This window comes from Gigantopelta aegis, chromosome 8 (genome assembly GCF_016097555.1).
Source record: "Gigantopelta aegis isolate Gae_Host chromosome 8, Gae_host_genome, whole genome shotgun sequence".
Taxonomy (NCBI): domain Eukaryota; kingdom Metazoa; phylum Mollusca; class Gastropoda; order Neomphalida; family Peltospiridae; genus Gigantopelta; species Gigantopelta aegis.
In genome coordinates, this window is record NC_054706.1 from 13,071,881 (window position 1) to 13,087,906 (window position 16,026).

General features: G+C 40.6%; 1 protein-coding gene across 1 annotated transcript in view; it reads right to left on the minus strand.

Moving 5' to 3' along the window:
* LOC121378585 (glutamate receptor ionotropic, NMDA 2B-like) overlaps nt 1-14,454 on the minus strand; it is a 149,479-nt gene extending 135,025 nt beyond the window's left edge. The window contains 1 exon segment of the mRNA XM_041506832.1: nt 14,037-14,454. The gene's annotated coding sequence lies outside the window, so the exon portion shown is untranslated.
* Nucleotides 14,455-16,026: the final 1,572 nt, after the last annotated feature.

A 16,026-nucleotide genomic window follows, 5' to 3' on the forward strand; every position in this document is an offset into this window, starting at 1 on the left:
TAGTAGTATTGAAGAAAAAAAAAACGTTTTTTACATTGTAGCATTTTTAGTATGCCAAGAATACCCAATAATTTACGCGAACGGGCGATTGGCATGCTTGATACTGGCATGTCGACAGAAGACGTTGCAAGGCATGTTGGGAGTTCTAGTCGAGCGATACGAAATCTTCGCGTAAGATTTCGAACGACAGGAAGCACCAACGACTTTCCACGTCGTGGACGTCCGCGTGTTACAACGCGTGGTCAAGACCGCTATATCATGAACACGCATTTGCGCAATCGATTCCAAACTGCCACTGCTACTGCTGCTAATACACCTGGGCTTCATAATAACCGAATCAGTGGGCAAACTGTTCGTAATCGTCTGCGGGAGAACGGTTTACATTCACGACGTCCTTGCGTCGGATGCGTTTTAACGCAACGTCATCGTCTAAATCGTCTTAATTGGGCACGTGTACACACTCGTTGGCTACGGCGACTCTGGAATACCGTTCTTTTTTCGGATGAATCCAGATTTTCTTTACAACGTGGTGATGGCAGGGTGCGCGTCTACCGTAAGAGAAATGAACGCTATGCTGACTGTTGTGTTCTTGAACGAGATCGTTTCGGGGGTGGGGGTTCTATCATGGTCTGGGCAGCCATTGCCCATGGTTATCGTTCACCACTAGTCGTCATTGATGGCAATTTAAATGCTCAACGTTACCGCGATGACATTCTCGCTCATCACGTCATTCCTCTGTTCCATAACAACGCCAACATCTCGATTTTTCAGCATGATAATGCCACTTCTCATACAGCTAGAGACACTGTAAATTTTCTTAGGACAAATAACATTGATTTCATTGATGACTGGCCCACTAAAAGTCCTGATCTCAACCCCATCGCGCATGTCTGGGATAGTCTGGACAGACGATTGAGGCGTCGTCCCAACCCACCCAGTAACGTCAACGAACTTCGTCAAGAGCTCATTCAGGAATGGAACAATATTCCACAGGCAGAAATCAACACTTTAGTCAATTCTATGCGCCTGCGATGCACTGCAGTGGTCAATTCAAGAGGTGGTCATACCCGTTATTAAGTGCGTGGGTTTTTTATTAACCCCTACCACACTTGGCCAAAATTTCTCCCAGTTTCTGTTAACCTATGGTCATGATTTTTGCACCAAACGATGCATCATGGAACACTCTTTAAACGCTTATATAACAATTATTCCCCCGGTTTGTTTTCATCAAGTTACGTTCAAGCAAAGTTAGCAGAAGTTTCTTATTTTGTTCAGTATATATAAAATAGCAACACATTTTATCACAATCAAATATTATTTATAATGTCCAGAAGCCATTAAAATAGGGGTTTTTTCCAGTATCTACATTAAAAAAAATTCCCGGGAGAGCAGGCCCCTGGACCCCCCCTAGCAAATTTGGGCAACTTTGTGGCCCTCAACATCGCTAGTCCGCCGCCCCAATGTCACAATCGTTCCGGCGGCCTTGGCATAACACAATCATGGGCGTCATTTGGTGGGGGACAGAGGGGACAGAATATCTGATGTCCCCCACACTTTACTCTAAATAATGTTCTCAGACAGCCACAATGACCTTCATTTTTCGGGGGGGGGGGGGGGGGGGGCATGCCCCCAGACCCCCCTAGAGTTGCTTCACGCCTAGGGCGCTCGCGATTAGTCGCACGAAATATTGTTAGAAATATATAGAGTTTGTATCATCCAGCTGTGATACAGATAAACATTCATAAAACATTATTCCAACTCCATTATGTGGCCCAAAGCCAAATCATTCAGGCAGATATGGATCGGCTAAACATTCGCTGGTTAGTAATGAAGCGATTATGCGTTTAACACTGTACAGCTGTAAAATGCTAATATAGCACGCTGTTAGTTTATATCGAGAACTGGTTTATTGTGCACGTCTAGAGTTGCGTTAGGATTTTATATGTGCGTTTTTATTTGTGTGCGTGTGCATATGTATACTGAGTCAAATTAAAAACTTCACAGTCTAAAATTTGAATTTGAATTTGAATTTGAAGTCAATGTGTTGAAAACAGGTATTTTTCAGGAATAAATATTGTAATGGCAATGTCTACACTCATTTTAAGCCCATCACAGCCCACGTGACCCGATCCATAGCACCTGCATAGCACCACTGAGGCATGTTGCACGCGGGAACGTCAGTAGCTGACGTTGCAAGGGCGTTGGGTTGCAGTCGACGGCCAATTTATGATCTGCGGTCATGAGTACAACAAACGGGCACCACAGCTGATCGCCCCCGACCGGGTTTATCACGTGTGACGTCATAGGCAGATGACCGTCATATAGGGAATAACTGGTTATTGTCTTAAGATATTGGCTTTATCCTGCGAAGGTTAGAAGGACCTGTGTTCGTGCTCTCTGGAGTTAACCCCCCCCCACCTGGGGGGGGGGGGGGGGGGCTCATAACAACGTATGGAGTGTTGCTGGAATACCGCGTCGCGTACACCGGGTCACGGGCGACCGTGACTTTGGTGTACGGCGACCCGGTTCCAACCAAGAAGAGGAGGACAAGGAAGAAGAGGAGAAACCCGCCAGGAACGGTTCGGGGGGGGGGGGCCCAACCCCGGTGGCTAAACCACCGGCAGCGGCTCCTTCTGCTTCGCCATTACCTGCGGTTTCGACCAAGAAGAAGGAAGAGAAGCCAGTCTCGACCGGCCCAGCTGCTACTTCGGAGGCGGCCCGAGTCTACGAGTCTACCATAACTAGAACTCCGACTCGACTTCACACTTCGCCATGTCTTAATCTAGAGAACATTGATGTGTCACCAATTTTACCGGTGTCATCAATGGCTCTCCCGGACCGCCAAGGAGCTGTTGGAAAGCGCAAGGCAGAAGCGGCGACAGCGGTCACAAAGATCAGAACACCGCCAAAACAACCTCCGCCACCACCTGAAGGAGCAGAGTCCGGCGAATCCATGGACTCCTGGACTCTGCACGGGAAACTTGATCGCCGCTACTCCAAGTGCGTTGTAGTTGACGTGCCGGACACCAAACGTCTCTTGGCAGCGCCTCGATGTCGGAACTTCGAGGACATCCCGGACGGTGAAGGCGAATACGAGATGCACCCATTGACCTTCAAGGATGGGCGGTCAGCTGTGAGTATTACCCACCATCTGGACAACCGCTACAGCCAGGCTCTACTGTTCGCAGAAATGGACAACATTTCGATACATCGCCTGATGAAGAAGGTGTTCAGCAAACAGTATCCTGTGATCACTAGACTGCTAGCGAAGCCGGATATACACCAGCTGATCCCCCATCTGGACACGAGGGTGTGGCTCTCCTCCCCCTAGTCAACCTTACTTAGGACAGGTAACAACCTCCTTTATTGGGCTAGTTAGACTTTAAACGTTTTCGATCGAGTTCAAAATTCTTAAGTTTATTTTTTTTTATAAGTAGTCTAACGCATTTTATTTTGGCGCCCGATCAATTGCTCAAAATCACCTTAAAAACCTTTTGGCTGAGCAGTCTTAACTATTTTGGGTCAAATTTTAGAGTCCAGACATGTTTTTGGATGCAGTTACTCTTTGTAGACTTAGGTATTTGCCAGGCTTCACCGAGGAATCGAAATTCAGCCAATCAGAGCACGGCTCCCACTCGGTGTTACTTCAAGTTTGCGAAGTGTCTGCTATTCGGTCCGCGCTCGCGTTTGACCGCACTAAATGGCTTTATTCCAAAACCTGCCCACTTCAAACTTAATGCCCCCCCCCCCCCCCCCCCCCCGCTCCGGAGTTGGTCACTGGCTAAGTCAGAGGCTAAATCCGTGGTGGGCGTGCCTGAACCTTCGTGGATAGGGGCACGTTAATAGAGTTTCCCATTCCCATACTTTGATTGCACTGGACATGTAAGATATTATATGATAAATATACTCTTCAAAAGAAGAAACGCAAAACCACATTGTCGTAACATTTGGAGAATTGATTTAATTATTGAATGGTGAGTCCGATAATTACCAAATGTTGCAGGATTGTTCACAATTCACTCTAGTCCATTGTGAGTAAGTGATAGGACACACCACCAAGGTCAAGGTCATCTGGAGTCAATACCGGGTGTGGCCTCCGCGTGTGTTGACAACTGCCTGGCACCGCCTGCCCATTGAGCAACCAGAGTACGGATGACGTCCCGGGGGATGGTGGCCCACTCGGCCTGCAAGGCTGCTGCCAGCTCGGGCAGGGTCTGGGGCTGTGGTTGTCGCTGTCGGAGGCGTCGGTCCAACTCGTCCTATAGATGCTCAATTGGGTTCAAATCCGGTGATTTCGATGGCCAAGGAAGGACATTAATGTTGTTGTTCTGTAGGAAAGCCGTTGTGAGACGTGCTGTGTGAGGCCTGGCGTTGTCATGTTGGAACACTGCGTTGGCGTTGGCCATAACTGGAACGATGTGTGGCCGGAGGATCTGGTCAATGTAGCCCTGTGCATTCAGGTTGCCCTGCACGTGGACCAGGTCAGTTCTGCCAGTGTGTGAGATGGCTGCCCACACCATGACACTACCCCCGCCGAATCTGTCCACTTCCTGCACGCAGTTAGCCGCATAACGTTCACCACGACGCCTATACACGCGACATCTTCCATCATGACGTCGGAGCAGAAATCGGGACTCGTCACTGAACCACACCTGTCTCCATCGCAGTTGAGGCCATTGTCGATGAATCTGGCACCACTGCAGTCGGAGTCGACGGTGTTGTGGTGTTAAGATGACACCTCGAACTGGACGTCTGGCACGAATTCCTACCTCACGTAGGCGGTTCCGTACGGTCTGGTCGGATATCCTGCGCAAACCTGGTATTGCTGCGGCTGTGGAGGTGGCAGTAGTCAATCGTTCCCGAAGGTGGCGTACCCGGATGTACCGGTCCTGCCGGGGGTAGTGACCCGTGGTCGACCGGATCTAGGGAGGTCACGTGTTGATCCATGTTGCTGGTAACGGTCCCACAGTCTGGAGATGGTGCTTGGGGACACATGGAATGCCCTGGCAACGGCCGTTCTGGATTCGCCTGCGTCTAGTCGGCCGATGGCATTGTTTCTCTGCGGTTCACTGAGACGTGGCATGTCCTAGATTGTCAACTGTCGGCCAGATACAGAGGCCAGGCAAGCGAACACCCTGCACTTTTATACTGTCGGTGTTCATGTTGCACGTGCAGACAACGCACTTGCAGTGGTGACATGGTTTGCACGTGGCTGCGTTTTTGCGAATATTCACATTTTGGAACTTTATTGTACAGTAGCTGCGTTTTATCGAATGTAACCGTGGGAATGTGTTTGGGACATGCAATGACCTTATATTCACAAAGCATGAACCGGTAGGAAACATAAAATCGGAGTTATAACCCATTTGTACCCTTTTGCGTTTCTTTTTTTGAAGAGTATATATATATATAGTGATTGCCGGATAAAGGTATGTGCGTAGGCCTATGTGCATGTGCGTATGTGCGTGTCTGTTTTTCCAACCCCTGCGCGTGCAGGTGACCTCACCGTGGTGCAGGGGTGTAACATTCTTTTTGAGAATGGCCAACACAGCACATGTTTTTTTCGAGATATAATTGAAAATTTGAGTAAACGTCAGTATCTCTCTGTGATATTTGTATTTTTGTACAGTTCTTTACAGTTTTTATTTAAATCTTGAATTTTTATATTGATGTTGATCATCACTTTATTTGTTTGCATTACCATAGTTTGACACCCAATATATTTTTCGTGCTGGGATGTTGTTAAACATTCATTCATTCATTCACTGTTTTTCCAGCTTCATTTCACACTTTAGTACGCTAAATGGAGCAAGACTAATTTTATCCAGATGTTACTACCAATTATAAATGTATTTGTATACACCGTTTAGTGGTGGTCAATTACTGTAGAAAATCAATATAATATCCATTGCATTTTTCAGTACTGCTTAAACTTAAGCATGTACGATTGTTAAATCCAAGGTAAAGTTTGTAATCCGAGTAGGTTAAGTACCAGATAAAACATTAGACATCAGGTCAACTTAACTTTACCAGCTAATTAAAGGAACAATTTCAAAGTTCCATAATGACCAAAAATATTTTTATATTTTTTTATTTTGTAAATTGTAAAGATTATCCTTCAAATATATGCCAGTAGTTTCATTTGCTACTATTTATAAATTTATATTATTGCAAAATCAAATTAGGGTGATCCACAGGTTAACACGTGACGTCACGGTTTTAATATGAATTGCATCTCAATATTGACAAAGAGCAGACAAAGGAAATATACTGTACCACCAAATACATTGTACCACCAAATACATTATACCACCAAATCTCCACAAAATCACTGTTTACGCTGAGTGGCAGCATATTACAATTTTGATATGCTTAATTATGCAAAGATTACATTTTTAGTCGATTAATTTGTAGTCATTTATAGCAAACACATTGGGGGGGGGGGGGGGGGGGGAGACAGGCGAAATATGTCAATTGCAATTATAAATTCTCTGTATGTGTGCATGTCCCACTCTCTCTCTCTCTCTCTCTCTCTCTCTCTCTCTCTCTCTCTCTCTCTCTCTCTCTCTCTCTCTCTCTCTCTCTCTCTCTCTCTCTCTCTCTCTCTCTCTCTGTATCTGACTTTCACTCTCTTTCTATGTCTCTCTCTCTCTACTTCACTATCTCTCCCTCCCTACCTCCGTTTGTCTCTCTCCTCTCTTTAACCACCTTCATCTCTCTCACACTTATTCACTCTTTACCCCAAAAGTACTTAGCACTTAGCGTATCTAAAGATTGTATAAAAATAAATTACATAATTTGTATTAAACTAGTTCTAGGTTACAAAATAAATATATCCTATGTCGAATCGTCAATATGTTTCCTAGAAACCTACAAATCCCATTTTTGAGCGCAATGGGTGAGGCAGTGAGGAGGGGCCAAAAGCGTAATAAATGTACAGCTGTTGTATGCATTCGTTCAATATAACCTAAGTCCATTTGTACAACTGATTATTATATTTGAAGCGTACACAGTTCAAACAATCTAACGCAACACGTGGTAAACAGCTATTATTGATGTGCTTCTTACAAGTGTAAAATTGTTATAGATTTTTGTCCCTCTCTTTAACAAGACAACACAATAAAATTTTGTGGCTGTCACTTTTCTTTCTGACGGGGTTCTTTCGTCCACGAGTTGCTCACGTTCCAAATGTCAACTTGAAATTTAGCACGCTGCACTTTTCAACTTGTAAACCAAAGTTAAAAAACGATACCACTAGAGCATATTGATAAATTAATAATCGACAATTGGGTGTTAAGTATTTGGTAATTTTGACATATAGTTTTAGAGAGGCTATTTGATGTCAAACACATGGTCATTTGTACACTGACAGAGATAAAAGCCGCTACATTGTTTTCATTAGTAGCGAGGGATCATTTATATGCACCATCCTACAGACAGGATAGCACATGCCACGACATTTGATATATCAGTCATAGTGCACTGAGGTGGACTAAAGTAGACACGTCGGCCCTGTAGCATGATATTGTGTCTGTAGTGCGTGCGCGAGTGCTTGCGTACGTGTGTGTCAGTTACGTCCTTGGCGTGACCAAACGGCACATATTATATATTATAGCATTAATCTTCATCCTGGTGGTATAAAACGCGATGTAACAAATGGAAAGTATTATATAGCAATAACCTTTATTCTAGAACTGCAGTATGCGACACAAAATGTGGTACATATATTTATAGCAATACATTAATTTTTTTAATGTACACCAAATGGCATTGCAAAATGGCACATGCGTTAATAGAAATAACTTTCAGTCCAGGCGCAAAAAGTGGATGCTGTAAACGGTTTTCAATAAATGATATAAAATATATAACATTGATAAAAAAAAAAGAAAAAAAGTTTAAAATAGTTTATAAATAATAAAAAGGTATAATTGTGTATTTATAACTTTTTGAATTTATACTGGGCTTGTTATTTGTATCAGCATATTTTGGTATTCATATACGTGTATAAGTAATACTTATTTTAAAGCTACCATTTACAAACATTTTAAACATAACCTAACAAAGTTAAAATGTGTTTTATATAACGACACCACTAGAGCACATTGATTTATTAATCATTGGCTATGTAGTCTTAGAAAGCGCGCATCAGGCGAATGCTTTACCACTGGGCTATGTCTCATACACTCTTAGAAAGAAAACCCGCTACATTTTGTTTCCATTAGCAGCGAGGGCTCTTTTATATGCATCATCGCACATACAGGATATCATATACCACGGCCGTTGATATAATTATTCGTAGTGCACTGGGTGGAACTAGAGGGTGTATACTACCAAATCAAATCCCATAGACGACAATAGTAACATATGTGGCTAAAACTCCTACCTGCAACGTATCAACCGACATAAACGCCACGGATATAAATACTACCACCCCTTACACTTAAAGTGAATCAGAAAAAAATGGGGGTCAAGCTGCTCGTTTCTGAGATAACGGGTAGCGTCTATGACTACCCTAGTTTCGCACAAAATTCGAGTACTTTTTTTTACAGGTACCCCATACATGTTTCAAGCACAAGGCTACTTGACACATTGGTACTAGATGAAATAAAATTGCACATTTTTTTTACCCAGATGAAACTTATTTTTTACAACCAACACACTCACATTTATAACCAATCACAGGACTTGTGGTGTTCACTTCTCTATCAAAAGTTGGGTGCACCTCGAACTTTGACCCAGCCGGAAGTTATTTGGTTTAGTACTACCTATACTGATAACATACATTTTTCAAAAAGTGTCCAGCTATGTGTCTTTATGACAACCAGGGTCTGGTGTATTCTGACATAAACTGACAACCTCACTGAAACTGTTGTTTCTACAGTGCAACCTAATATAATGTACACCTCATAAGGCTTATATATTGCACACAGTTTTGTACAAATGCAATATGTCATATTAAACAACAAAATGTTTTAAAATAAAACTCCTGAAGATATTTACTTTCAGTTGGGTGTGTGTACTCAGGTATATATGTAGAGACAACAAAGATAGTCAGAGTACCTCTACCCCTTTAAAGCATTCCATTAAAACACATGCACTTGATTGGCCCCTACATTTTGAAGACCTTAACAGGCACATCAAAGAAATATCAGTATTAAAAAACTACACTGTCTGAAGAAGGAAACACAAACATGACTGTACCTGTATGAAGTAATGACTTAATGTCCTGTACATTAGTGTTGGGCGGAAATCCTGTATGCTGGGTGTGGGTGTCTTCAAGTTACCAGGTGTGGGAATTTCAAATCCATCGGCCATGCTGATTTTCATAATGAACCATCAAAACTATTGGCAGCCACCAATATTCCTGACTATATTTTATTTATAGCCTACTGTAGTTGGAGGTTTTAATAGTTGTGATATCTGGAATAATCATGCAGCTTTAACACATTTATTTTTGATTAATTACTGAAAAAAACTATTTTTAAATGACAAAATTACCCGAACATCTATTTTCTTGCATTATTTTCTTATCCGGATGAATACAATATGTACATTAGATGTATTCCTACAATCTGTAATCCAGCATTTTATTTAGCTAGTAACATTAGGTAATACAGCTTTAACAATAAAATAAATTATCAACTTAATCCAAGGCAGATAATCAAATCTGAAAAAAATTGGTTCTGAATCTAGTATAAACTCAAAATGCTTTTCATGAGAGCTAACTAAGTGATTATTAAGGAAAAAAAATGATCTGGAGATCTAAGTATATGTTTAACAACCTTATTGTTATGTACAAATAAGAACAGAAGGCACAATAGTGACAACAATTTAATTATGTTTTTGGTCAAGCTTTTCTTCAAATTTACTTTAAATTTTGCATAAAACTACAAATTTGTCTAAAATATAACTTAGCACCCTATAAATATGTCAAAATGACAATAAAAATCAACTTCTTTACAAATTTGAGTTTTCAGAATTTCATACATAAAAAATTAACAATGTTAATGGAAACTAAAGACATTAACCCACTATTGGCACATGCTATTTTTAATATAAAAATAAATTGCTATTAAAATCTTAGTTCAGGTTGCCTATATATAATACCATATTTAAGAGCAGTTGTATATGGCAAGTCAAATACCATGTAAAAAGAAATTATTGAAATCTTTAGAGTACGAATTATAGGCCAAAACCAACTTTTCTTCAGTGATAACTTTGATTCAAACTCCATTCTGAGCCATGTACAGAGATTATTGTCAAGGTCAAGGTCATTGTGAACTTGCATGATCGAGTGATGCCTAATTAATCAACCAATATAGTTTAATTAAATAAAGTGACAAAATCATAATATTTTTTATTATGCACTGAATATGTGCTATAGGGTGTATACTACCAAATCAAATCCCATAGACGACAATAGTAACATATGTGGCTAAAACTCCTACCTGCAACGTATCAACCGACATAAACGCCACGGATATAAATACTACCACCCCTTACACTTAAAGTGAATCAGAAAAAAATGGGGGTCAAGCTGCTCGTTTCTGAGATAACGGGTAGCGTCTATGACTACCCTAGTTTCGCACAAAATTCGAGTACTTTTTTTTACAGGTACCCCATACATGTTTCAAGCACAAGGCTACTTGACACATTGGTACTAGATGAAATAAAATTGCACATTTTTTTTACCCAGATGAAACTATTATTTTTTACAACCAACACACTCACATTTATAACCAATCACAGGACTTGTGGTGTTCACTTCTCTATCAAAAGTTGGGTGCACCTCGAACTTTGACCCAGCCGGAAGTTATTTGGTTTAGTACTACCTAGAAAAAGCGGCAGCTAATTATGAACGGAGTTATTTGTTTTATGATTTATAGCTACGTAGCCATAATTTAGTTATACGTCGAGATGTCGATAACAGGTGGAATGTGGCGACCTTTTAGCTCGTTGAATAAAATACATTTTGGGAAAAAATCAATGTTTTTATATACTCAGGAACAAATGAAACAAATATAGTATTTTAGTTTTCTTTAAAATTATTGTCTGTGTGCGTGTGCATGCGTGCCATCGTGCGTGCGTGCGTGCGTGCGTGCATGTGTGTGTGTCCTGTTAAAACATTTAATGCATTGTAAAATTTAGTCTCATTTTGAGTCTATTTAACGAATTAATTTTATCATGAATATATATACAGTTGAGATTAGTCTTCCTGTGTGTGTGTGTGTGAGTATGCTTGTGTGTGTGTGTGTGTGTGTGTGTGTGTGTGTGTGTGTGTGTGTGTGTGTGTGTCTCATCGACAGGACATTGTTTAACCATTATTTAGTTTCGTATGCAATCAATTTGCAAGGGCGGGACACAGGCCAGTGTTAAAGCGCTCACTTGATGCGCGGTCGGTCTGGGATCGGTCCCCGCTCATTGGACTATTTCTCGCTCTAGCGACTGGTATATCAAAGGCCGTGGCATGTCCTATCCTGTCTGTGCATGTCCTATGCTACTGATGGAAAAATGTAGCGGGTTTCCTCTCTAAGACTATGTGTAAAAATTAGCAAATGTTTGACATCCAATAGCCGATGATTAATAAATCAATGTGTTCTTGTAACTTTCGCTCGTAATCAGTTTTAAACAGTCCATCGTCATTGCACTTCATATATCCTTTTTATAGGTACAATGGTTTAAATTACAAACCTTTTTTTCAAATATGACCAGTTGCATTGATGATCATTAAACTGGAAAGCGATAAACCACACTGACCTCAATAAGTAGACCACGAAGCGTAAACGTGTTCCAAAATAAAATACAGTGAAAATATGACTTTTTAAGCAATATCACTTCTATGGTTTCTGTATATCTATATAGTTCATGTATACAATACATTAAGATATTAGCCTCTTTTTCTTTCTTTTTTGTATATTTTCAGGCACTAATGTGTCAATCCATTTTGTAGTTCAACTGCTGCGCAGCCCTTCCTGCGTTTTAATACGAATACGAATACGAATACGAATATGCTTATTTGGATTGTCGATCATTTCACAGCGTGTTCCACACATAAATACTCTACAATGCGTATACATAAATACACATCTAGTTAGTTAGCATTAACGTTAAAGACTGAATCTTGTAAATTTGTCACCTAGTATTCATTTTAAAATCTTGGCGTATTTGAATGTTGTTCCTGATGTCGAGCAGTATAGAAAAAAAGTAAAGTTTGTTTTATTTAACAACGCCACTAGAGCACATTGATTTTTTATCTTATCATCGGCTATTGGACGTCAAACATATGGTCATTCTGGCATTGTTTTAGAGGAAACCCGCTGTCGCCACATAGGCTACTATTTTACGACAGGCAGCAAGGGATCGTTTATTTGCGCTTCCCACAGGCAGGATAGCACAAACCATGGCCTTTGTTGAACCAGTTATGGATCATTGGTCGGTGCAAATGGTTTACACCTACCCACTGAGCCTTGCGGAGCACTTACCAGGGTTTGGGGTCGGTATCTGGATTAAAAATCCCATGCCTCGACTAGGATCTGAACCCAGTACCTACCAGCCTGTAGACCGATGGCCTAACCACGACGCCACTGAGGCCGGTGAGCAGTATAGAAGGAGTTTTCTTAACACCAGTATACTAGTATTTTTCTAGATAGCGTAGCCGAGTTTGCCTTGAAAGTGACGCTCCAAAACTGATATTGTGTGCATCATTGTATCCTTTGAAAGAGGTGAGCTTGGTGCAACAAGGCGTCAAGTTTCTAAATATGCCATGGAGGGTTGTCCCCCGGGAAATTTAAATTCTGTGGCATTTTCAACTAATTAAAATAGTAAAAAAGACAATACAGCCTAGAGCTCTATATTTAGATAATAAAAAATTTAAAATAATTTTTTTCAAATAGCTGAAGAAAGAGAAGCGATTCAAAGAATGATATAATTATCTTTTAAACCAACTGTTTTAACTACTAGTATATGTTTTATCTTGTTATTGTTGGTGTTGTTATTGATATTGTTGTTGTTGTTGTTGTTGGTGGTATATTGTTCAAGTATATATTAGCCACGAAATGTATTACATGTAGCAGGCCTTTTAAAAAGCCGGGGCGGGTCGTATCCCAGTGGTACAGTGCTCGATCGATGCGCGGTCGGTCTGGGATCGATCCCGTCGGTGGGCCCATTGGGCTATTTCTCGTTCCAGCCAGTGCACCGCGACTGGTATATCAATGGCCGTGGTAGGTACTACCCTGCCTGTGGGATGGTGCATATAAACTATCCCTTGCAGCTAATGGAAAAGAGTAGCTCATGAAGTGGCGACATCGGGTTTCCTCACTCATTATCTGTGTGTTCCTTAACCATCTGTTTGACGTCATATAACCGTAAATACAATGTGTTGAGTGCGTCGTTAAATAAAACATTTTTATTTTTTTTATTTTTTTAAAGCCGGAAGCAAATTGCTGTGACGTCACCAACTACCCTTAAAGTGTTGACCTATCCCTATCCGTAACAGTAACGGTGTAGTTGTACTTTAAAACAGCAAGAACATAACAATCAAATGTACTGTTACGCCTTGTATACTAAAACAATATAAACATATTTTATTTTTATAGACATGTACACATAAACTTTATATATGTATGTGAATATATATATATATATATATATATATATATATATATATATATATATATATATATATGTGTGTGTGTGTGTGTGTGTGTGTGTGTGTGTGTGTGTGTGTGTGTGTGTGTGTGTGTGTGTGTTTATTCATTCATTTGTGTATGTGTCTGTGTATATTATGTGTGACGTGTGATGTGTGGTGTGTGAGCGTATTTGTGCATGCGTTCGTGTAATATAAAGTCAGTATTAAGTGTTATTTATTTAAACGAAACATGTTTAAATCAGTTAAAATAGTTAATCAAATCATTACGTTAAATTCGTAAAATAGTTAAATTAAAATTAAATTAAATATTTTTTAAAACCCATTAAAATCCCTCCAACTACATATATCTAATCAAGACAAATAAATAATTAATTATTTTATTACTTACCACCGATATTGTTTACATCCCTTTCTTTGTACACACACAAACATCAAACACTACTGTGTCCTTCCGCGGACGCCGAAATACTGGCGTGTCTCCCCGGGAAGATCGACATCAAAGACTTCCACGAATTGTCTCTCAATTCACTAACTCGCGTTTCGTAGAGCAAATGTAAGTGACGTGTAATAACGTGCAGGCTTCTTCCGCGCAACTAGCAGCGCTCGCTCGAAGCCGCTTGGCTACACAGTGTCAATTGCTCGAATGAATTTCAAGATTGACTATATCTCGACTATATATTCCCCAAATGCCGATCGCAGCCTGGACTGCACTGTATCACGAATACATAAACGCTGGAAATTGGATTATGGAAGGCACGCTGTTCTTGAAATTATAGAACAATTGCCGGCAAAGATCTACACAACTTGGAAATGAATTCCTCAGGGAGCGGATATTATTCTGAACGTAAAAATGTAATTGTCCTGGAAGCTGTGTGAGTGAGGGAGAGTTATGGAAAAACAGAGAGGGAGAGTGAGAGAGAGGGACGCGTCTTCAAAGTACAGCTTTATGGAAATAGAGACATTCGGACACCTGTTGCAGGCGTATGCTTACTTATTCACATGTAGATTCAGGTGTAAATGACAATGACCATTAATGTATTGGTACTAAGCGTGCAATAAAAAAATACAGGTTATGAATATGGGTTGTACATTTCACCTTGATTTGACCGATTTCATTTTAAGTAATGAATTATATTCCACCTGCAAGATATTACTAAAACAATCATTTCTGCTGACGTTGTAAAAGGCATAGCCCTTTGTGTTTTAATTTAGTTGAACAGTAATCATTTCAGATGAAATACCAGATGTATGTGTGCCTGCGTGCGTGTGTCTTTTTGTGTGCGTGTGTGTGTGTGTATTTGTGTGTGCAAATGCATGTGTATGCTTTTGTGTGTTTGTGAGAGGTTTTTTTTTCTATTTGTGTTGCATGGATGGATGGGTGCATAGATGGATGGACATATGGATATATGTATGGTTGGATGGATAGATAGATGGATTTTAGGATGTATGTATGGATGGATGGATGTACGGATGTATGTATGTATGTATGTATGTATGTGTGTGTGTGTGTGTGTGTGTGTGTGTGTATGTATGTATGTATGCATGCGTGCATGTATGTATGTATCTATGAATGTATCTATGTATGTCAGTTGTATGTATGCATGCATAGATACATACTGTATATATAGTAATTATGCAGTTATGTATATATCTAAGTAAGCACGCACACCCACACGCACGGACACACATACAAACTGATAGGACCTCGCAGCTCAGTGAGTTATGCATATTTAATCACGATATGCTAATTCGCTAACGATTTTCTGTTCTACAGTAAATGTTAGTGTCGCCATTTACAGCTTATGGGGATGGTTAATCCACCACAGTCCATTGTCCTGATAAATAGTGTTACAAATCACGTCATCATTGATATCAGCAGCAGCTGTATATGGCTATATGAGGATTCGCAGGCGCGGATTCAAGGTAGTGCAGGCACGTTTGCTCTAGCTATTGTTATTGGTGTTTTTGTTCCAATATATTTTCCGGGGAGCATGACTCAACCACCACGCGCCCCCGTTCCCGCCCCCCATAAACATCGCTCGACTGTTTTGTCCTACCTGCATTAATTCGTCATCAAAATGTCTAAAAATCCTGTATTTTACAATAAATATAGTGCGGTAGGATATAATCTGATGTAACGTCGTAGTTGTTTGGGTTTTTCTGGGGGAATGCTGACTTTATATAATGTGGGGGCGGGACGTAGCGCAGTGGTAAAGTGCTCGCTTGATGCGCGGTCCGTTTAGGATCGATCCCCGTCGGCGAGCCCTTTGGGTTTCCTCTCTCAATATATGTGTGGTCCTTAACCATATGCCCGACGCCATATAACCGTAAATAAAATGTGTTGAGTGCGTTGTTAAATAAACCATTTCCTTCCTTAC